The sequence below is a fragment of the Bufo bufo genome, chromosome 2 (assembly GCF_905171765.1).
Source record: "Bufo bufo chromosome 2, aBufBuf1.1, whole genome shotgun sequence".
Lineage (NCBI taxonomy): Eukaryota > Metazoa > Chordata > Amphibia > Anura > Bufonidae > Bufo > Bufo bufo.
Window position 1 is genome coordinate 572,139,735 of NC_053390.1, and position 23,838 is coordinate 572,163,572.

The window sequence follows — 23,838 nt, forward strand, 5'->3', positions numbered from 1 at the left end:
TAGATAATGCCTATTCTTTTCCGCGATTGCGGTCAAGAATAGGACATGCTATACTCTGGTTTCTCTTTAAGAGCGAAGAATAGGACATGCTCTATGCTTTTGGCGGGGCAGCGGAATGGAACTACGGATGAGGACAGCACACAGTGTGCTGTCCGCATATTTTGCGGCCCCGTTGAAATGAATGGGTCTGCACTCATCTCGCAAAACAGATGCGGAACAGATGCGGACCCTGAACTACGGATGTCTTTCTTTGCAGCAACTCTTTACTTCTGATAGAGGGGATCCTCTCCTATTACATTCATATCCTGAAATAGGGGCTATGGAGAGAATTTGTCTAAGCTAGCTAACCCCATTAACCCCTTCCTGCACTGCTCCCTAATATTACAGTGTGAGGAACAGGTAAGCTGTGCTATTACAGATGGTATGGGCACTTATATCCCACTGATGAACTGATCACTGGCTTTAAATTATATTCAATGAATAGGGTTTTCATTGTGCAAAAGTAAAACGTAAGAGATATATCAAAATTTGTCATCTCTGTAATTGTAACATGCAGAATAAGGGCGTATTTACACGCACAACTGTGTCCGTTTTGTAGACTGCAAACCGTAGATCCGCAAAACACGGACACTGGCCGTGTGCACCCCGCTTTGTGGTGCAGACCCATTGACTTCAATGGATCCACGAACTGCATGTTGCAGCCAATGATAGGACAAGTCTTCTTTTCTGGCGTTGCCACACATGCCCGGAAGCACACAGAAGTCAATGGGTTCGCACCGCGATGTGGAGTGCACATGGACGGTGTCTGTGTTTTGCAGATCCACGGTTTGCAGCCCACAAAACAGACACAGCCATGTGAATACATCCTTAGGGCTCATGCACACGACCGTTGTTGTTTTGCGGCCCGTTTTTCACGGATCCATTGTTCCGTATCTGAGGGTCTTTTTTCTCTGATTTAAGTCCTCTTCTGTTCCGTTATTCCACAAAACATATCCGTGTGGTTTCCGTATGTGATCCCTTGCTTGCGGATCGGAAATGGAAACAGTAACTTATTAAACACATGAGCAATCTGGCTGTCAGGAATATGGAGTAATATTTACTGTCAGCCATGTCCTCACACCCACCATTTGCTGAAAGATGGCAGAGGAAATCAAGCTCCACAGGGGGGCCCTGCTTCAAAGCCGCAGCTAGATAGCAGAAAACTCCTAGCAGGCCACATTTGATTACATTTCACACCTCCAGTCAGTCAGCACGGATCCTGCAGGAAAACCCCCAGCAGGAGGTATCAGCCCTTGTCAGGATCAATGATACCTCCCAGAAATGTTGGCACCTAGATTTAATAAGGAATTATGAATCGCCCGGCCATCGCAGGCGCAAACCGGATACATATTTGTGTCCCTGTGGCCACAATGAACGTGCCTATGGTCTTTGTTTGAGGATGGGATGCCAGGGAAGGGAGATATCCATATCTCCCCACAGAAGCCAACTAACGGTACCATGTTTGAACTCTAGTTGTAGCCGGAACCCAGGCAGATCAATTGGGCCTGGAACCATCTTCCTGCGACATTCTGGTCTGGGGCTATGAGCCATAATGGGTTTTATGGGTCATTTTCTGCCAGCATCAGAGTAGGAGGGGTGGACCCTACCCATAGATGGGAAGGGAAGCGGCCGGCTACAGATCATAAGCCCATGCAAGCCAGGGGGCGGCGTCTTTCTCTGAAAGGGGGTCACATCTTGCAAATGTGTTTGGAGAGACCTGGAAACCGCTGACATCACCGCCCCCCACGTGACTGCAGCTAAGGACTATTCCACCATCATAGAACTTTCAACCACCCAGTAACTGACTTTTGCTGTTGTACCTATATCACCTGTATCTGTAACCTCAGACCACTGTATATATTCTCTGTGTATTGTGTTATATCTAGTGAGCCCTTAAGGCGATTAAACATATAATTTAATCTTGTGCTATCTTGTATCTTGATCACGAATCCCCACGTCCGTGTTTCGGCCTAGGTATAAACTACCCCGGGTTGGTTTCTCCCCCAATATAATCCCGTTAGCGGACCGAGCTTTATCAAACGAGAGCTGGTGGTAGATACCCGGGCTGAGACAGCGCTGTTTTTACTGCGGCAGTGAAAAGGCTCTCTCAGCTTGTTGCCTCTCTGTACCCGCGTGGACAGGAGGTGTCTGTGTAACCTGTACCAAGCCGACCTTACCTGCTCCTCTGGAGGGCGTAACATCACGCTTTGGTAACCCGTGACCATACCGTGTCTCGTGAGCTTGACGTAGGTGACGTCAAGCGGGAACGAGACGTGGTATTCGTCACAGGCTGGGCATAGCATTTCTACAGTATTGATACGCAAAGTACGGATGTGTTCCGTGTGCGTTCCGTATTTTTTGCGGACCCACTAACTTGAATGGGGCCTCGGACCGTGATTTGCGGACAATAATAGGACATACACTACTTTTTTGCACAACGGAAATACGGAAACGGAATGCACATGGAGTACCTTCCGTTATTTTTGCGGACCCATTGAAGTGAATGGTTCCACATACAGTCCGCAATACAAAACGAAATGGAAAGAAAATACGTTTGTGTGCATGAGCCCTTAACCACCTCAGCCCCCATAGCTTAAACACCCTGAAAGACCAGGCCACTTTTTACACTTCTGACCTACACTACTTTCACCGTTTATTGCTCGGTCATGCAACTTACCACCCAAATGAATTTTACCTCCTTTTCTTCTCACTAATAGAGCTTTCATTTGGTGGTATTTCATTGCTGCTGACATTTTTACTTTTTTTGTTATTAATCGAAATTTAACGATTTTTTTGCAAAAAAATGACATTTTTCACTTTCAGTTGTAAAATTTTGCAAAAAAAACGACATTCACATATAAATTTTGCTCTAAATTTATTGTTCTACATGTTTTTGATAAAAAAAAATGTTTGGGTAAAAAAAAAATGGTTTGGGTAAAAGTTATAGCGTTTACAAACTATGGTACAAAAATGTGAATTTCCGCTTTTTGAAGCAGCTCTGACTTTCTGAGCACCTGTCATGTTTCCTGAGGTTCTACAATGCCCAGACAGTACAAACACCCCACAAATGACCCCATTTCGGAAAGTAGACACCCTAAGGTATTCGCTGATGGGCATAGTGAGTTCATAGAACTTTTTATTTTTTGTCACAAGTTAGCGGAAAATGCTGATTTTTTTTTTCTTACAAAGTCTCATATTCCACTAACTTGTGACAAAAAATAAAAACTTCCATGAACTCACTATGCCCATCAGCGAATACCTTGGGGTGTCTTCTTTCCAAAATGGGGTCACTTGTGGGGTAGCTATACTGCCCTGGCATTCTAGGGGCCCAAATGTGTGATAAGGAGTTTGAAATCAAATTCTGTAAAAAATGGCCGTTGAAATCCGAAAGGTGCTCTTTGGAATGTGGGCCCCTTTGCCCACCTAGGCTGCAAAAAAGTGTCACACATGTGGTATCTCCGTATTCAGGAGAAGTTGGGGAATGTGTTTTGGGGTGTCATTTTACATATACCCATGCTGGGTGAGAGAAATATCTTGGCAAAAGACAACTTTGTATAAAAAAATGGGAAAAGTTGTCTTTTGCCAAAATATTTCTCTCACTCAGCATGGGTATATGTAAAATGACACCCCAAAACACATTCCCCAACTTCTCCTGAATACGGAGATACCAGATGTGTGACACTTTTTTGCAGCCTAGGTGGGCAAAGGGGCCCATATTCCAAAGAGCACCTTTCGGATTTCACAGGTCATTTTTTACAGAATTTGATTTCAAACTCCTTACCACACATTTGGGCCCCTAGAATGCCAGGGCAGTATAACTACCCCACAAGTGACCCCATTTTGGAAAGAAGACACCCCAAGGTATTTGCTGATGGGCATAGTGAGTTCATGGAAGTTTTTATTTTTTGTCACAAGTTAGTGGAATATGAGACTTTGTAAGAAAAAATAAATAAATCATCATTTTCCACTAACTTGTGACAAAAAATAAAAAATTCTAGGAACTCGCCATGCCCCTCACGGAATACCTTGGGGTGTCTTCTTTCCAAAATGGGGTCACTTGTGGGGTAGTTATACTGCCCTGGCATTCTAGGGGCCAAAATGTGTGGTAAGGAGTTTGAAATCAAATTCTGTAAAAAATGGCCTGTGAAATCCGAAAGGTGGTGCTCTTTGGAATGTGGGCCCCTTTGCCCACCTAGGCTGCAAAAAAGTGTCACACATCTGGTATCTCCGTATTCAGGAGAAGTTGGGGAATGTGTTTTGGGGTGTCATTTTACATATACCCATGCTGGGTGAGATAAATATCTTGATCAAATGCCAACTTTGTATAAAAAAATGGGAAAAGTTGTCTTTTGCCAAGATATTTCTCTCACCCAGCATGGGTATATGTAAAATGACACCCCAAAACACATTCCCCAACTTCTCCTGAGTACGGAGATACCACATGTGTGACACTTTTTTGCAGCCTAGGTGGGCAAAGGGGCCCATATTCCAAAGAGCACCTTTCGGATTTCACCGGTCATTTTTTACACATTTTGATTTCAAACTTCTTACCACACATTTGGGCCCCTAGAATGCCAGGGCAGTATAACTACCCCACAAGTGACCCCATTTTGGAAAGAAGACACCCCAAGGTATTTCGTGATGGGCATAGTGAGTTCATGGAAGTTTTTATTTTTTGTCACAAGTTAGTGGAATATGAGACTTTGTAAGGAAAAAAAATAAATAAAAAATCATCATTTTCCGCTAACTTGTGACAAAAAATATAAAATTCTAGGAACTCGCCATGCCCCTCACGGAATACCTTGGGGTGTCTTCTTTCCAAAATGGGGTCACTTGTGGGGTAGTTATACTGCCCTGGCATTTTCCAGGGGCCCTAATGTGTGGTAAGTAGGTAAATGACCTGTGAAATCCTAAAGGTGCTCTTTGGAATGTGGGCCCCTTTGCCCACCTAGGCTGCAAAAAAGTGTCACACATGTGGTATCGCCGTATTCAGGAGAAGTTGGGCAATGTGTTTTGGGGTGTCATTTTACATATACCCATGCTGGGTGAGAGAAATATCTTGGCAAAAGACAACTTTTCCCATTTTTTTATACAAAGTTGGCATTTGACCAAGATATTTATCTCACCCAGCATGGGTATATGTAAAATGAAACCCCAAAACACATTGCCCAACTTCTCCTGAGTACGGCGATACCACATGTGTGACACTTTTTTGCAGCCTAGATGCGCAAAGGGGCCCACATTCATTTTATGAGGGCATTTTTAGACATTTGGATCCCAGACTTCTTCTCACGCTTTAGGGCCCCTAGAATGCCAGGGCAGTATAAATACCCCACATGTGACCCCATTTTGGAAAGAAGACACCCCAAGGTATTCAATGAGGGGCATGGCGAGTTCATAGAAATTTATTTTTTTTGGCACAAGTTAGCAGAAATTGATTTATTTTTTTTCTCACAAAGTCTCCCTTTCCGCTAACTTGGGACAAAAATTTCAATCTTTCATGGACTCAATATGCCCCTCACGGAATACCTTGGGGTGTCTTCTTTCCGAAATGGGGTCACATGTGGGGTATTTATACTGCCCTGGCATTCTAGGGGCCCTAAAGCGTGAGAAGAAGTCTGGAATATAAATGTCTAAAAAAATTTACGCATTTGGATTCCGTGAGGGGCATGGTGAGTTCATGTGAGATTTTATTTTTTGACACAAGTTAGTGGAATATGAGACTTTGTAAGAAAAAAAAAAAAATTTCCGCTAACTTGGGCCAAAAAAATGTCTGAATGGAGCCTTACAGGGGGGTGATCAATGACAGGGGGGTGATCAGAGAGTCTATATGGGGTGATCACCCCCCTGTCATTGATCACCCCCCTATAAGGCTCCATTCAGACGTCCGTATGCGTTTTGCGGATCCGATCCATCTATCAGTGGATCCGTAAAAATCATGCGGACGTCTGAATGGAGCTTTACAGGGGTGTGATCAATGAAAGGGGGGTAATCAATGACAGGGTGGTAATCAGGGAGTCTATATGGGGTGATCACCACAGTCATTGATCACGCCCCTGTAAGGCTCCATTCAGACGTCTGTATGCGTTTTGCGGATCCGATCCATCTATCAGTGGATCCGTAAAAATCATGCGGACGTATGAATGGAGCTTTACAGGGGTGTGATCAATGACAGGGGGGTAATCAATGACAGGGGGGTGATCAGGGAGTCTATATGGGGTGATCACCACAGTCATTGATCACGCCCCTGTAAGGCTCCATTCAGACGTCCGTATGCGTTTTGCGGGATCCGATCCATCTATCAGTGGATCCGTAAAAATCATGCGGACGTCTAAATGGAGCTTTACAGGGGGGTGATCAATGACAGGGGGGTAATCAATGACAGGGGGGTGATCAGGGAGTCTATATGGGGTGATCACCACAGTCATTGATCACGCCCCTGTAAGGCTCCATTCAGACATCCGTATGCGTTTTGCGGATCCGATCCATCTATCAGTGGATCCGTAAAAATCATGCGGACGTCTGAATGGAGCTTTACAGGGGGGTGATCAATGACAGGGGGGTAATCAATGACAGGGGGGTGATCAGGGAGTCTATATGGGGTGATCACCACAGTCATTGATCACGCCCCTGTAAGGCTCCATTCAGACGTCCGTATGCGTTTTGCGGATCCGATCCATCTATCAGTGGATCCGTAAAAATCATGCGGACGTCTAAATGGAGCTTTACAGGGGGGTGATCAATGACAGGGGGGTAATCAATGACAGGGGGGTGATCAGGGAGTCTATATGGGGTGATCACCACAGTCATTGATCACGCCCCTGTAAGGCTCCATTCAGACGTCCGTATGCGTTTTGCGGATCCGATCCATCTATCAGTGGATCCGTAAAAATCATGCGGACGTCTAAATGGAGCTTTACAGGGGGGTGATCAATGACAGGGGGGTAATCAATGACAGGGGGGTGATCAGGGAGTCTATATGGGGTGATCACCACAGTCATTGATCACGCCCCTGTAAGGCTCCATTCAGACGTCCGTATGCGTTTTGCGGATCCGATCCATCTATCAGTGGATCCGTAAAAATCATGCGGACGTCTGAATGGAGCTTTACAGGGGGGTGATCAATGACAGGGGGGTAATCAATGACAGGGGGGTGATCAGGGAGTCTATATGGGGTGATCACCACAGTCATTGATCACGCCCCTGTAAGGCTCCATTCAGACGTCCGTATGCGTTTTGCGGATCCGATCCATCTATCAGTGGATCCGTAAAAATCATGCGGACGTCTAAATGGAGCTTTACAGGGGGGTGATCAATGACAGGGGAGTAATCAATGACAGGGGGGTGATCAGGGAGTCTATATGGGGTGATCACCACAGTCATTGATCACGCCCCTGTAAGGCTCCATTCAGACGTCCGTATGCGTTTTGCGGATCCGATCCATCTATCAGTGGATCCGTAAAAATCATGCGGACGTCTAAATGGAGCTTTACAGGGGGGTGATCAATGACAGGGGGGTAATCAATGACAGGGGGGTGATCAGGGAGTCTATATGGGGTGATCAGGGGTGATCAGGGGCTAATAAGGGGTTAATAAGTGACAGGGGGGGGTGTAGTGTAGTGTGGTGCTTGGTGCTACATATTGCTGAGCTATCTGTGTCCTCTGGTGGTCGATCCAAACAAAAGGGACCACCAGAGGACCAGGTAGCAGGTATATTAGATGCTGTTATCAAAACAGCGTCTAATATACCTGTTAGGGGTTAAAAAAATCACATCTCCAGCCTGCCAGCGAACGATCGCCGCTGGCAGGCTGGAGATCCACTCGCTTACCTTCCGATCCTGTGAACGCGCGAGCCTGTGTGCGCGCGTTCACAGGAAATCTCGCGTCTCGCGAGAGGACGCGCCGGCGCGTCCAGGCGGAATCAATCAACCACCTCCAGGACGCGTCGCTGCGTACGGCGGTCCGGAGGTGGTTAAAGGGGTTGTCCCACGAAAAATATTCTACAGTTTTTAAAGCAGCACCTGAATCTGAGTACTTTTGTAATTACATGTGGTTAAAAATTATGTATAACCACTGAGTTATTCAATAAAATGCATCTGTATAACACCACCTGCTGTTTTTTTTTTTTCTTATTTCTTTGTCCTGCTCACTGAGATGGCCGCACATGCTCAGTTTCATCCTTCAACTGCCTCCTCAGCTGTGATAGGGAGAGAGCTGCAGCAGAAAGGACACGCCCCTTAGCTGCAGCAGAAAGGACACACCCCCTTAGCTGCACCAGAGAGGGCATGTCCCCTTAGCTGCACCAGAGAGGACACACCTCCTGAGCTGTCAGCTTGATATAAATCTAGCAGAGCAATGAAAGGTAATATCTCTGGATCCATGTGAGGTACAGGGCTGGTTCTAGCTTTGTTGGAAATAATCATGGAATAACCCCTTTAAGGTAACATGTGAATTACAAATCCCAAAACGCAACAGTGAACTTTTACCATACTTTTTAGGGCTTATACACAACACTATATGTATTTTACAGTCCACAAAACGCGGATCCCCAAAAAATACAGATGGTGTCCGTGTGCATTCCGTATTTTGCGGAACGGAACAGCTGACCCCTAATAGAACAGTCCTATCCTTGTCCGTAATGCAGACAATAATAGGACATGTTCTATTTTTTTACAGAACGGGCATACGGACATACGGAAACAGTTTTTTTTTTGTGGTCCCATTGAAATGAATGGTTCCACATACAGTCCGCAAAAAAACGGAACAGGCACAGATAGAAAATACATTCATGGGCATGAGCCCTTAGCATGTATAAGAAGCTCAGACATCAGTGACTAGGAAGATAATACTGTCCCATTCACGTGTTTTGTTTCAGGCACGGAATCCGTTTTTTTTTTTTTTTAGTTTATATCAGTTTGCATGCAATTTTTTGTTGTTGGGGGGGGGGGTGGGTGGACAGATCCAGTTTTACCACTGGAAACAAGACAAGTAAGCGGCTGAATTTGGGACAGGGGTGCGTCAGTGGGAGGACAGCCTGATGGAAAAACAGACACTTTTCTATGCAATCAGTTATCCTCCTGTTACTTGCCACATCCGTTTTTTTTTTTTTTTTATTAAGTAATTTTTATTAGCATTTTAATAATACAAACATAAGTCCCCAACCCCCACATACCCTCCGCCCAAAAACCATCATTATGATGCCCTCCATCTTCCATAGCTTCAACATTCCCACATCCGTTTTTTCAGCTGAATGGTCATCTGCACTTTCCCATCCAGTTAGAAACCGCACAGGAATGGAAAATAGACAAATCATATGTACTTTTGGCTTCCATTTTCTCTGTGTATCAGTTAAATTGATCCTTTTTTTTAGTAAAAACAGATGAGTTTAAAGAGGACCTTTCACCGATTCTTTCCCTATGAACTAACTAAACAGACATGTGGAGCGGCGCCCGGGGATCTCTCTGCACTTACTATTATCCCCGGGCGCCGCTCCGTTCTCCTGCTATGCCCTCCGGTATCTCCGCTCACTAAGTTATAGTAGGCGGAGTCTGCCCTAGCGCTGGCCAATCGCATTGCAGAGCTCACAGCCTGGGAGAAAATAACCTCCCAGGCTGTGAGCTCTGCGCTGCGATTGGCCAGCGCTAGGGCAGACTCCGCCTACCATAACTTAGGGACTGGTATCTCCGCCTACTATAACTTAGTGAGCGGAGATACCGGAGGGCATAGCAGGAGAACGGAGCGGCGCCCGGGGATAATAGTAAGTGCAGTGAGATCCCCGGGCGCCGCTCCACATGTATGTTTACTTAGTTCATAGGGTAAGAATCGGTGAAAGGTCCTCTTTAAGGGCTCATGCCCAGGAACACAAGGGCTCCGTGCGGATGCTGACCCATTGACTTGAATGGGTCCGCAATCCGCCAGATACGACAAAAGACTGGTAATGTCCTATCTTTTGCGGAGTAGAGACACAGATCAGAAGCCTGCGGAAGGACCACAAAGCACTTCCATTGGCTTTCGTGTCTGGGCCTCCGCACCGCAAAAGACATGTCCTATCTTTTGTCATATTTTGTGGATCGTGGACTCATTCAATGGGTCTGCATCCGCACCAGGAGTGCACATGGCCAATAGAACATAGAAACATAGAATGTGTCGGCAGATAAGAACCATTTGGCCCATCTAGTCTGCCCAATATACTAAATACTATGGATAGCCCCTGGCCCTATCTTATATGAAGGATGGCCTTATGCCTATCCCATGCATGCTTAAACCCCTTCACTGTATTTGCAGCTACCACTTCTGCAGGAAGGCTATTCCATGCATTCACTACTCCCTCAGTAAAGTAATACTTCCTGATATTACTTTTAAACCTTTGCCCCTCTAATTTAAAACTATTCCTCTTGTAGCAGTTTTTCTTCTTTTAAATATTCTCTCCTCTTTTACCTTGTTGATTCCCTTTATGTATTTAAAAGTTTCTATCATATCCCCTCTGTCTCGTCTTTCTTCCAAGCTATACATGTTAAGGTCCTTTAATCTTTCCTGGTAAGTTTTATCCTGCAATCCATGTACCAGTTTAGTAGCTCTTCTCTGAACTCTCTCCAAAGTATCAATATCCTTCTGGAGATATGGTCTCCAGTACTGAGCACAATACTCCAAATGAGGCATGTGCATTGCGGACTGCCATTTGCGGTCCGCAGCCTGGGGCACAGATACTTTATGTTTATGGCCATGAGCCCTAACGGAAAGTAAAAAATGTGACACGAAAGAGGCAACTTTTTTCATGATGCATATTTTTCTGCCAATAAATTGCCTTTCTTTCCAGAGTATATTATTAGCATTACTGATAATGTAACATGTGCTAAATCTATTATGCAGCCTATGCCCCTGGATACAAAATGGCACTGTAAAATGTGCAGACAAAAAAGTGCAAAAAAACTTATGATCTATGCATTTTGGTGGTAGTTTGGGTGTAATAATGGTTCGAGAATACATAAAATACACAAGCAAAAAATAACCACATTTCCTATAATACTATATAGTGTAATACAAGTATAATAACCACCTTTGGTATAATACTATATAGTGTAATACAAGTATAACCCCCTTTGGTATAATACTATATAGTGTAATACAAGTGTAATAACCACCTTTGGTATAATACTATATAGTGTAACACAAGTATAATAACCCCCTTTGGTATAATACTATATAGTGTAATACAAGTATAACCCCCTTTTGTATAATACTATAAAGTGTAATACAAGTATAGTAACCCCCTTTGGTATAATACTATATAATGTAATACAAGTATAATAACCACCTTTGGTATAATACTATATAGTGTAATACAAGTATAATAACCCCCTTTTGTATAATACTATAAAGTGTAATACAAGTATAATAACCCCCTTTTGTATAATACTATAAAGTGTAATACAAGTATAATAACCCCCTTTTGTATAATACTATAAAGTGTAATACAAGTATAATAACCACCTTTGGTATAATACTATATAATGTAATACAAGTATAATAACCACCTTTGGTATAATACTATAAAGTGTAATACAAGTATAATAACCCCCTTTTGTATAATACTATAAAGTGTAATACAAGTATAGTAACCACCTTTGGTATAATACTCTATAGTGTAATACAAGTATAATAACCACCTTTGGTATAATACTATATAGTGTAATACAAGTATAATAACCACCTTTGGTATAATACTATATAGTGTAATACAAGTATAGTAACCACCTTTGGTATAATACTATATAGTGTAATACAAGTATAATAACCCCCTTTGGTATAATACTATAAAGTGTAATACAAGTATAATAACCCCCTTTTGTATAATACTATAAAGTGTCATACAAGTATAATAACCACCTTTGGTATAATACTATATAGTGTAATACAAGTATAGTAACCCCCTTTGGTATAATACTATATAGTGTAATACAAGTATAGTAACCACCTTTGGTATAATACTCTATAGTGTAATACAAGTATAATAACCACCTTTGGTATAATACTATAAAGTGTAATACAAGTATAGTAACCACCTTTGGTATAATACTCTATAGTGTAATACAAGTATAATAACCACCTTTGGTATAATACTATATAGTGTAATACAAGTATAATAACCACCTTTGGTATAATACTATATAGTGTAATACAAGTATAGTAACCACCTTTGGTATAATACTATATAGTGTAATACAAGTATAATAACCCCCTTTGGTATAATACTATAAAGTGTAATACAAGTATAATAACCCCCTTTTGTATAATACTATAAAGTGTAATACAAGTATAATAACCACCTTTGGTATAATACTATATAGTGTAATACAAGTGTAATAACCACCTTTGGTATAATACTATATAGTGTAACACAAGTATAATAACCCCCTTTGGTATAATACTATATAGTGTAATACAAGTATAACCCCCTTTTGTATAATACTATAAAGTGTAATACAAGTATAGTAACCCCCTTTGGTATAATACTATATAATGTAATACAAGTATAATAACCACCTTTGGTATAATACTATATAGTGTAATACAAGTATAATAACCCCCTTTTGTATAATACTATAAAGTGTAATACAAGTATAATAACCCCCTTTTGTATAATACTATAAAGTGTAATACAAGTATAATAACCCCCTTTTGTATAATACTATAAAGTGTAATACAAGTATAATAACCACCTTTGGTATAATACTATATAATGTAATACAAGTATAATAACCACCTTTGGTATAATACTATAAAGTGTAATACAAGTATAATAACCCCCTTTTGTATAATACTATAAAGTGTAATACAAGTATAGTAACCACCTTTGGTATAATACTCTATAGTGTAATACAAGTATAATAACCACCTTTGGTATAATACTATATAGTGTAATACAAGTATAATAACCACCTTTGGTATAATACTATATAGTGTAATACAAGTATAGTAACCACCTTTGGTATAATACTATATAGTGTAATACAAGTATAATAACCCCCTTTGGTATAATACTATAAAGTGTAATACAAGTATAATAACCCCCTTTTGTATAATACTATAAAGTGTCATACAAGTATAATAACCACCTTTGGTATAATACTATATAGTGTAATACAAGTATAGTAACCCCCTTTGGTATAATACTATATAGTGTAATACAAGTATAGTAACCACCTTTGGTATAATACTCTATAGTGTAATACAAGTATAATAACCACCTTTGGTATAATACTATAAAGTGTAATACAAGTATAGTAACCACCTTTGGTATAATACTCTATAGTGTAATACAAGTATAATAACCACCTTTGGTATAATACTATATAGTGTAATACAAGTATAATAACCACCTTTGGTATAATACTATATAGTGTAATACAAGTATAGTAACCACCTTTGGTATAATACTATATAGTGTAATACAAGTATAATAACCCCCTTTGGTATAATACTATAAAGTGTAATACAAGTATAATAACCCCCTTTTGTATAATACTATAAAGTGTAATACAAGTATAATAACCACCTTTGGTATAATACTATATAGTGTAATACAAGTATAATAACCCCCTTTGGTATAATACTATATAGTGTAATACAAGTATAGTAACCCCCTTTGGTATAATACTATATAGTGTAATACAAGTATAGTAACCACCTTTGGTATAATACTCTATAGTGTAATACAAGTATAATAACCACCTTTGGTATAATACTATAAAGTGTAATACAAGTATAGTAACCACCTTTGGTATAATACTCTATAGTGTAATACAAGTATAATAACCACCTTTGGTATAATACTATATAGTGTAATACAAGTATAGTAACCACCTTTGGTATACTACTATATAGTGTAATACAAGTATAATAACCCCCTTTGGTATGATACTATAAAGTGTAATACAAGTATAGTAACCACCTTTGGTATAATACTATATAGTGTAATACAAGTATAATAACCCCCTTTTGTATAATACTATATAGTGTAATACAAGTATAGTAACCACCTTTGGTATAATACTATATAATATAATACAAGTATAATAACCCCCTTTGGTATAATACTCTATAGTGTAATACAAGTATAATAACCACCTTTGGTATAATACTATATAGTGTAATACAAGTATAGTAACCACCTTTGGTATAATACTCTATAGTGTAATACAAGTATAGTAACCACCTTTGGTATACTACTATATAGTGTAATACAAGTATAATAACCACCTTTGGTATAATACTATAAAGTGTAATACAAGTATAGTAACCACCTTTGGTATAATACTATATAGTGTAATACAAGTATAATAACCCCCTTTTGTATAATACTATATAGTGTAATACAAGTATAGTAACCACCTTTGGTATAATACTATATAATATAATACAAGTATAATAACCCCCTTTGGTATAATACTATATAGTGTAATACAAGTATAGTAACCACCTTTGGTATAATACTCTATAATGTAGCACAAGTATAATAACCACCTTTGGTATAATACTCTATAATGTAGCACAAGTATAATTGTATATATTGTTTGTTTTTTTCCCCCCACCATATCAGTGACATCACAGATCACAATGCTTATGCTGCAGATACGTCCCGTGGAAAGTTTCGGAAAGTGACTACAAGCAATGAAAGCCACCAGCCCCATATCCCGCAGCGGTACATACGGCCCGCACACGGCTCTCAGAACCTAGCAGATCGGGTATTATACGTACTGTGACACAGAACCGGCTCCCGCCTCACACCGTGTCTCCCGCAGAGCTGGACGCGTTGCTATGGCGACCGGCACAACCCGGCAGAGCGCAGTGACAGGACGCCACCTGTAGCTGGAGCAGCAAGGGTCCACATCCAGAAGCCATTTACCTGCCCGGTAGTGTGACGTGCCATGTCAATGTATCTGCACTGTATTGGAAAAAGCCACACAGTATATATTTATTAACCCCTTCTCATCATAGCCATTTTTAGTATTTTTAGTCCCCCACCACCACCAAGAGCCATAACTTTTCTATTTTTCCATCCACATAGCAGTATATATTCCATGTAATGTATTGAGAAACTGTAATAAATATTTATGGACTGGGCCATATTTGCCACTAGGCACCCACCTAGGGTGGTTGTGTTTAGGAGGCAGCAAGGTTTCCCATGAAAAGTAATACTATGCAATGAACAGAGCATTTTAAATGGAGTAGTATGGCAATATACATGCAATAAAAATATTGTTGCGATTTTTGGGACTTTACTTTTTCCTCTCTGGTAGCGCCCCCTGCTGTTTATCCTTCTGGTCCAGCTTCTCCTGCAGTCAGAGGTGGACTAACATGCTCAGTAGCTTCCCTGCTCCCCTCCCCTCAGTCCTGGTGTAGTGATCTCATAGAGAAGCGCATGACGTGGTCCAGACACCTTCATTCATCCCTACTTCTGAACTCGTAAGGGACATTTAACCCCTTAGTGACCACCCATATGCCTTTTTACGGCGGTCACTAAGGGGTCTTAGGCTGGGCGACCACTTTTTTACATCGACCCAGTCTAAGTGCTGCACAGGTCCCCCGTGCAGCGAGAAGCGGGGACCCAGCTCTCACATGAGAGCCGCGGCCCTGCTCTAACAGCCCGGACCAGCAGGACTGCCGATCCGGGCTGTTTAATACTTTACATGCCGCGGGCAATGGCTCCCGCTGCATGTAAAGTGCTGACAGAGGGAGCGGACTCCCTCTGTCTCCAATCGGCACCCAGCAAATGCGATCGCGGGGTGCTGATGTGTGTAAAGGCTGCCTGGGGTCTGATGTAGGCCCCAGACCATGCTTGAGTAATTTCCAGCAGGCTGCGCCTCTCTGGAACTATAGAGTGTGTAAAGGCAATGGCTCCCGCTGCATGGAGCGGACTCCCTCTGTCTCCAATCGGCACCCAGCAAATGCGATCGCGGGGTGCTGATGTGTGTAAAGGCTGCCTGGGGTCTGATGTAGGCCCCAGACCATGCTTGAGTAATTTCCAGCAGGCTGCGCCTCTCTGGAACTATAGAGCTATATCTCTTTCTAGACGGTGGAGAAGGAAATTGGGGCTTTACATACCATAAGTATTTCTGGGGCTATACGTGAGGGACTGTTTTCTATGAAGGGGAGGAAGGGGTTAACAAGAGTTAGACGCAATTCCTCCTAGGAGATGGAGATGCAGATGCTTGATGCGCTGCTGCCCATACACAAGAATAGAAGAAAGTCCTCTAAATATTTGAATAAAATTCATTGGATTACCCCTTTAAATGATTAAAATGTGTAGCGCTATAATTTACCATAAGTGCTTTATCAAAATATCTGATGTCATAGTGTAACGCCCCGAGTGGCATTACCACACCTACGCCCTGCTTCTATCTGGGTATGCAATCTCAATGTGATTTTATACATTTATTCCAGGTCCCATATATTGTGCATTTCCTGTTATGCATCTGTTTATGTTCAAATGTAATGTGCCTGGTTCGCCAGCAGGTGGCAGCAAATATGGCAGAGCAGTATGTAGAATAGAATGGAATTTTTAAGTCCATTCTAACCCCCCTGTGGAGGAGTGGGTGAGTCCCATGTCCTGCAGGAAGGGTGGGGACCAATTAGTTCCAGTTAGTTCTAGCTCACCCCCTGCTAAAGCAGCAGGTGTGCAGTGCTGCCTCCCTTCTGGACGTGTGTTGCCTACGCCAGCCAGAACACCTTCAGTTCTGCTGGAACAGAGAGACCACATTGAGAAGTCTCATTAGCCAGGAAGAAGTTGCCCTGTGTCTTGCCACAGAGTCAGACAAAGAGAGAAGTTGCAGCAGAAAGCCAAAGGAAAAGTTCCTATTTAATCCTATCAGCATAGCAGAGCTGAGAGAGTTTGCCTGCCATTTTCATGCTAAAGCTTGCTGGAAACCAAGACCAAGTCTGTAAACTGTTTGAAGAAACGTTTATGCAAAGTAAAGCTACAGTTGAGCTCCATACAAGGTCTGGACTCCATTTATTTAATCATCTCCTTCATCAACTATCCCTTGCTCTGCTTCGTCCGACAACGCCTGTGGTCCAGCATATCCAGGTAGGAGCACCGAGACACGTGCAACACCATTAAGGGACATTATAGACCAGGGATCAGCAACCTTCGGCACTCCAGCTGTTGTGAAACTACAACTCCCAGCATGCTCCATTTATTTCTTTGTGAGTTCTTAGAAGAGCAGAGCAAGTATGCATGCTGGGAGTCGTAGTTTCACAACAGCTGCAGTGCCGGAGGTTGCCTACCCCTGTTATAGACTATCCTTACACCACTCTGGCATTCCTACACCTGGGTACCACGAACACCATCTACTTAAGGGGACTCAGTCCCCTGTTCCATTCTGTTGCTGCAATGCAACTGGCTTCACGAAAAATTACATTTTTCTCATCTTAAAGGGATCCTAGCCGCATGTCGTGCGTTGCAATAGTGACATAGAAAAGGTTTGATAGGTGGAGGTCCAAGTACTGAGACACACCATGAACACTACAAATATCACTGAATAATATCACCATGCTGAACTGAGCACTATACAGTGACCGGTATCACCCCCATACAGTGACCATGAAGTGGTGGATACACAAAATGTACAGGTGGTTATAGTGCAGTAAAATCCATTGGCTTACAGCTGACGCATGTGTTTTCTTTCTCAGGCAGCTATGTAATAATTACAGGTTTTCTGATTAGACATTGGGTCTTGCCAAAAAAAGATGTAAAAATACTTCCCCTGCTGCCCTATAAAAAGGCTCTTAGGGGCAACTTTTGGGTAGTGTACCTTTTGGTGAGAGATCGTTGACTGCTAGACATCCCTCTACGACACACTCAAAGACATTTTGCTGAGTTGACAGACTTTCAAAAGGGGCATCATTGGACTGAGAGGGGCAGGAAGGTCATTTTAACAAATTGCCCGCCATCTAGGCCGTTCTGACGATCAGCTGTTTGAAGGGTATCGTGCGAGTGATGCGTCCTCTTCAATATTTACCTGCACGTTGTCTCCTTTGTAAAGGCGATGCTGTATAATTACAACCGCGCGTCCTATTCAGGTGAATGTATTGTAATGACACTGCCTTTGCAAAGGAGACGATGCGCAGGTAATTTTGAAGATGAACTTGCGCTCACATGAGCACTGCTGCCCCTTCCAACAGATGAACGTCTGCCAATGTGATATTGATGACTTAGGGCTCATGCACACGACCGTTGTTGTTTTGCGATCCGTTTTTCACGGATCCGTTGTTCCGTATCTGAGGTTTTTTTTTCTGATTTAAGTCCTCTTCCGTTCCGTTATTGCGCAAAACATATCTATATGGTTTCCATATGCGATCCGTTTTGTGCGGATTGGAAACGGAAACAGTAACTTATTAATCACCAAACACATGAGCAATATGGGCTCGTAATAGCATTTCTACAGTATGGATCCGCAAGATACGGATGAAATACGTATGGCATACAAATGTGTTCCGTGTGCGTTCCGTATTTTTTGCGGACCCATTGACTTGAATGGGGCTTTAGACCGTGATTTGCAGACAATAATAGGCATGCACTACTTTTTTGCGGAACGGCCATGCTGACAAACGGAAAACGGCATGCACACTGAGTAATTTCAGCATTTTATACAGCCCCATTGAAGTGAATGATTCCGCATACGATCCGCAAAAAAATGGAACAGAAGCGGAAAAAAAATATGTTCGTGTGCATGAGCCCTTATCCTGAGGAGAGGTTCTTCAGTATTAAGCCACTGCACAACCCCTTTAAAAAATGAGTTTAATTTTTAAAAAGAGGGTGCAAAACTCAAAATATGATTAAACCACATCACAAAAACCACACATCCTTTTTATCGGTGTAAGCTTTAATTTTCATTGGGAAAGATGGCAACCCTATTGCTGCCCCAGTAGCAGGCTATACTCTACTAATGGGGGGGCAGAGAGAGCTGTAGGAATCAGGAGCAGGCTATACTCTACTAATGGGGGGGCAGAGAGAGCTGCAGGAATCAGGAGCAGGCTATACTCTACTAATGGGGGGGGGCAGAGAGCTGTAGGAATCAGGAGCAGGCTATACTCTACTGATAGCGGGGCAGAGAGAGCTGTAGGAATCAGGAGCAGGCTATACTCTACTAATGGGGGGGGGGCAGAGAGAGCTGTAGGAATCAGGAGCAGGCTATACTCTACTAATGGGGGGGGGGCAGAGAGAGCTGTAGGAATCAGCAGCAGGCTATACTCTACTAATGGGGGGGCAGAGAGAGCTGTAGGAATCAGGAGCAGGCTATACTCTACTAATGGGGGGGCAGAGAGAGCTGTAGGAATCAGGAGCAGGCTATACTCTACTAATGGGGGGGGGCAGAGAGAGCTGTAGGAATCAGGAGCAGGCTATACTCTACTAATGGGGGGAGCAGAGAGAGCTGTAGGAATCAGGAGCAGGCTATACTCTACTAATGGGGGGGGCAGAGAGAGCTGTAGGAATCAGGGCAGGCTATACTCTACTAATGGGGGGCAGAGAGAGCTGTAGGAATCAGGAGCAGGCTATACTCTACTAATGGGGGGGCAGAGAGAGCTGTAGGAATCAGGAGCAGGCTATACTCTACTAATGGGGGGCAGAGAGAGCTGTAGGAATCAGGAGCAGGCTATACTTTACTAATGGGGGGGCAGAGAGAGCTGTAGGAATCAGGAGCAGGCTATACTCTACTAATGGGGGGCAGAGAGAGCTGCAGGAATCAGGAGCAGGCTATACTCTACTAATGGGGGGGGGCAGAGAGAGCTGTAGGAATCAGGAGCAGGCTATACTCTACTAATGGGGGGCAGAGAGAGCTGTAGGAATCAGGAGCAGGCTATACTCTACTAATGGGGGGCAGAGAGAGCTGTAGGAATCAGGAGCAGGCTATACTTTACTAATGGGGGGGCAGAGAGAGCTGTAGGAATCAGGAGCAGGCTATACTCTACTAATGGGGGGCAGAGAGAGCTGCAGGAATCAGGAGCAGGCTATACTCTACTAATGGGGGGGGGCAGAGAGAGCTGTAGGAATCAGGAGCAGGCTATACTCTACTAATGGGGGGCAGAGAGAGCTGTAGGAAGCAGGAGCAGGCTATACTCTACTAATGGGGGGGGGGGGCAGAGAGAGCTGTAGGAATCAGGAGATGCACTCGGGCACATTTATGTCCTATTCCGCAGCACCGCTTTCCTCACTCTCAAACCTAGCACCAGTCTGATGCATCTGGCTTGGTGGATCCCTCAGGTACCCCGATAGCACTGCTGCTGGGCTCCATCCAATCTCTGAATTTTTTTTTTAATATGCCATCAGTAATAGTTGCAGCCATGTCCTGAACCTGAATGGATTCCCTCTGTTGTTTTCCATTTGCAGGTATCTGGGTTGATTTAGACTACACATGTCCATTTAAGTCTGTGCAACCTTTACTCTATTTTTCTCCCCCCCTCCCTCCATCTGTTATAACCACCCAGCGGGCCCAGGAGTGGGGGCCCCTCCTCTACTCGAGACCCCTGTCCCCTGATGAGTTAGGGGGTCCTTTAGAAGTAGAGGTCCTTTTTTCCTTTAGAGCAGGATATATTCCAAAACGAAACGCGTAGGGACTCTGAATATATCTACATATTAGTTCTCTACTATCACTAGTTCCTTATACCCTGGTAGTTCAAGCTCCCAATAGGGCAAATTCCCCTGTCCTTACAGGGTCACCTAGGGTCAATTATTTAGGGTCAGGTTCCGGACGGGGCCACCCCTTGCGGGGATAGGACTCCGTGTTAGGAGGTTACCTTAGGCCACAACAGGCCAAAAAGGGCATTAACAGGGACAGACTTTCCCTGTGGCCCTCCGGCACCAAGGTACAACCCATTGAAGGACGTATTCAAGTTCGAGAATCTCCTCCCCTTGGGCATTGGACTACACGGTCCTGACGTCCACCACCGGTAAGATCCACCCTTTTCTTTCGCCTAATGGCATGTTATTAGATCTTTGGCACACCGCCGTGGTCTCAACACAGTGTTTGTTTTTTGGTCAGCTCCACTTCCGCCCTACCTGAGGCGTACATGTGGACTTGACCTTTAGGTGACCTATCTACTTAGGTCCCTTGCCGTTGTTTGTATAGTTTGTCTGGTAGGGGCTTCCTCTTCCCAATTCGGGGATCTTAATTGTCCTAATAAACGTTAGGCTTTAATACGTTACTGCCCCTTTTTTCACATATTTCTTATTACAGAGCAGTATACCCCGGGGGAGGGGGGGGTGCTGCCGCACTTTCTCCCCTTAGGGACCACCTTTTTCATTTTTTCTACTTGATGTACTGCCCTACATCCATTTGTAGGCCCCATTCAAATCTCCAAATTGTACCCTTTACAATGCATCACATTGGGATTTTGCCAATTCATTTCCCTGTAGATTTATTACAAGCTACAGTATAGACACAATATAACACTGAAGACTATCTGTATTCTGCCGATTATTCCAAAGCCCATTAAATCTGCTGAACTTATAAAAACTGTTTTTATAAGACTGTTAATCAGAATTCTTGTATAAAAATATTCAGAACATGAAATGATCCAGAATGCAAATCTTTGGGGGAAAAAAGAGAGAGAGAAAATACTTTATTATCAGGAATGGGGCGCCACCAAGTGGAAAGTTGATGTAAAAGCAAGGTTTTATTTATGATCAGGTTAGATTTTGGTAGATCTTGACAATCCTTTGAAGGATGTCACCAATAGACAGGGTGCTGCCCTAGGTACTGCCACTGAATACACCCCCTTAGGGTGAATCCACGGCAAATCTACAGTAAATTAATATGTGTTACATGCAGATTTTGATCAGATTCCCAAGATATTTAACCTGTATTCACTGAAAGCAGATACGTCTGCAACAAATCCAGAACAGAATCAGCATACTGTGTCTGAAAACCTGCAGATAACATTCACAACCATTCCACCCAATGGTCGGGTCAAGACATGGGAGAATAGACGCGGATTTGAAATTCTGTGTCCAGGGCCCATGGTTCTGATCTATCACTTTTCTCTGCCACTCCTTGTCACCCTGTTATCTTCTGTCACCCTATGCACCCCTGCTATACCCTCTTATTCCATGTCACCCCCATTATACCCTATCCCTCTTTGTCACCCTATTTATCCTCTGCTATACCATTGTCACCCATCGAAATATATCCCAGTCATTCCAAAAGCACACTGAAATCAGAAGAGTTGTGACCTTACCACTAACTAGGGTAACACCCAAAAGCTTCCGGACCAGCTCCATACGAACAGTTCATGTGATAGTTGTGTATTGTATGGCAGAAAACTGGACTATATCTCATCTCAGGAAAGTAGGAACCTCAGACTGGACACAGTCATGGTTTTATTATAGACAAGCTCTTACATCAGGGGTGCACAACCTGCGGCCCGGGGGCCACATGCGGCCCTTGTTTCCATTCTGTGCGGCCCCCAAACCTCTGGTAACAGATATGTATTTCTATGTCTTGTGGCTGCTCACATGTACACTGCTCAAAAAAATAAAGGGAACACAAAAATAACACATCCTAGATCTGAGTTAATTAAATATTCTTCTGAAATACTTTGTTCTTTACATAGTTGAATGTGCTGACAACAAAATCACACAAAAATAAAAAAATGGAAATCAAATTTTTCAACCCATGGAGGTCTGGATTTGGAGTCACCCTCAAAATTAAAGTGGAAAAACACACTACAGGCTGATCCAACTTTGATGTAATGTCCTTAAAACAAGTCAAAATGAGGCTCAGTAGTGTGTGTGGCCTCCACGTGCCTGTATGACCTCCCTACAACGCCTGTGCATGCTCCTCATGAGGTGGCGGACGGTCTCCTGAGGGATCTCCTCCCAGACCTGGACTAAAGCATCTGCCAACTCCTGGACAGTCTGTGGTGCAATGTGACGTTGGTGGATAGAGCGAGACATGATGTCCCAGATGTGCTCAATTGGATTCAGGTCTGGGGAACGGGTGGGCCAGTCCATAGCATCAATACCTTCGTCTTGCAGGAACTGCTGACACACTCCAGCCACATGAGGTCTAGAATTGTCTTGCATTAGGAGGAACCCAGGGCCAACCGCACCAGCATATGGTCTCACAAGGGGTCTGAGGATCTCATCTCGGTACCTAATGGCAGTCAGGCTACCTCTGGCGAGCACATGGAGGGCTGTGCGGCCCTCCAAAGAAATGCCACCCTACACCATTACTGACCCAATGCCAAACCGGTCATGCTGGAGGATGTTGCAGGCAGTAGAACGTTCTCCACGGCGTCTCCAGACTCTGTCACGTCTGTCACATGTGCTCAGTGTGAACCTGCTTTCATCTGTGAAGAGCACAGGGCGCCAGTGGCGAATTTGCCAATCTTGGTGTTCTCTGGCAAATACCAAACGTCCTGCACGGTGTTGGGCTGTAAGCACAACCCCCACCTGTGGACGTCGAGCCCTCATATCACCCTCATGGAGTCTGTTTCTGACCGTTTGAGCAGACACATGCACATTTGTGGCCTGCTGGAGGTCATTTTGCAGGGCTCTGGCAGTGCTCCTCCTGTTCCTCCTTGCACAAAGGCGGAGGTAGCGGTCCTGCTGCTGGGTTGTTGCCCTCCTACGGCCTCCTCCACGTCTCCTGACGTACTGGCCTGTCTCCTGGTAGCGCCTCCATGCTCTGGATACTACGCTGACAGACACAGGAAACTTTCTTGCCACAGCTCGCATTGATGTGCCATCCTGGATAAGCTGCACTAGCTGAGCCACTTGTGTGGGTTGTAGACTCCGTC

At 43.4% G+C, this 23,838-nt stretch overlaps 1 protein-coding gene across 1 annotated transcript in view; it reads right to left on the reverse strand.

Annotated features, from left to right (window-relative positions):
- Window positions 1-14,832, reverse strand: part of STPG2 (sperm tail PG-rich repeat containing 2) — a 1,039,376-nt gene extending 1,024,544 nt beyond the window's left edge. Inside the window, exon 1 of the mRNA XM_040419865.1 lies at window positions 14,797-14,832. The gene's annotated coding sequence lies outside the window, so the exon portion shown is untranslated. The remainder of the gene's footprint in view (window positions 1-14,796) is intronic.
- Between the last annotated feature and the right edge of the window lie 9,006 nt (window positions 14,833-23,838).